The sequence below is a fragment of the Corvus brachyrhynchos genome, unplaced genomic scaffold, assembly GCF_000691975.1.
Source record: "Corvus brachyrhynchos isolate BGI_N302 unplaced genomic scaffold, ASM69197v1 scaffold941, whole genome shotgun sequence".
Taxonomy (NCBI): domain Eukaryota; kingdom Metazoa; phylum Chordata; class Aves; order Passeriformes; family Corvidae; genus Corvus; species Corvus brachyrhynchos.
Window position 1 is genome coordinate 8,706 of NW_008236000.1, and position 967 is coordinate 9,672.

Sequence of the window (967 nt, forward strand, 5' to 3'; positions counted from 1 at the left end):
TGTGATTGATAAAGCAAGCTTCGTTTATTGGCAATACAGAGGCACTTATATAGTATGAGTATACATGCTTATCAGTTCTTAATTGGTTTAAACTTACGAAAGCGCATTCTTGTTTCTACATAATTGGGTTAGATAAAAGACTGCATTTGGCAAGCTTCTACTATTTATATTTTGAGAAATCAAAGTTATTCCTCCCTTCTCATGGTCAGTACATCTTATCAGCACAGCACTGTACCTCCTTAAAACTCCCTTTTGGTTCTCAGGCCTTTTTCTCACGCAGGCATTTTCTCATGCAGGCCCTTGCTTGTACAGCTCTTTTATTGATCTGCACCCTTCAGTTTTATCAATGACCCATGTCCCTGATCCTCTAACCATTCTTCAACAGTAATTCAAAGCCCTTGGCCTCTAGGGCCTTAATCACCATGTTAAGTGTCTGCTCGAGATATTGATTATTGGGAGCACATACCAGCCCATCATCCCTGTAATGTAGGATGATGGCTTTCTCTGCTTTGGCACGGATGGGAGATAGAATTTTAGCGATATACTCTTGGCAGAGAGTTGGGAAATTTTTCATACCTTGGGGAAGCCCAAGCCAATGGTAACAGTTCATGGGGGCTTCATGATTAATAGAGGGCACAGAAAATGCAAATCGAGGGGCATCTGCAGGGTGCAGTGGAATATGAAAGAAGCAATCTTTAATATCAAGGACAGCTATATGCCAATGTTGTGGAAGCATTGAAGGTGATGGCATACCTGGTTGAAGGGGTCCCATGTTTTCAATAACTTCATTGATTTCCCTAAGATCTTGGAGAAGCCGCCATTTGTTCTTTCCCGGTTTTTGTATTACAAACACGGGTGTATTCCAGGGGCTATTAGTTGGTACAATGTTCCCTTTAGTCAATTGTTCAGCTACTAATGTTTTGAGTGCCTCTAAGTTTTCTTCTTTTAGCGACCACTGGTTAACCCA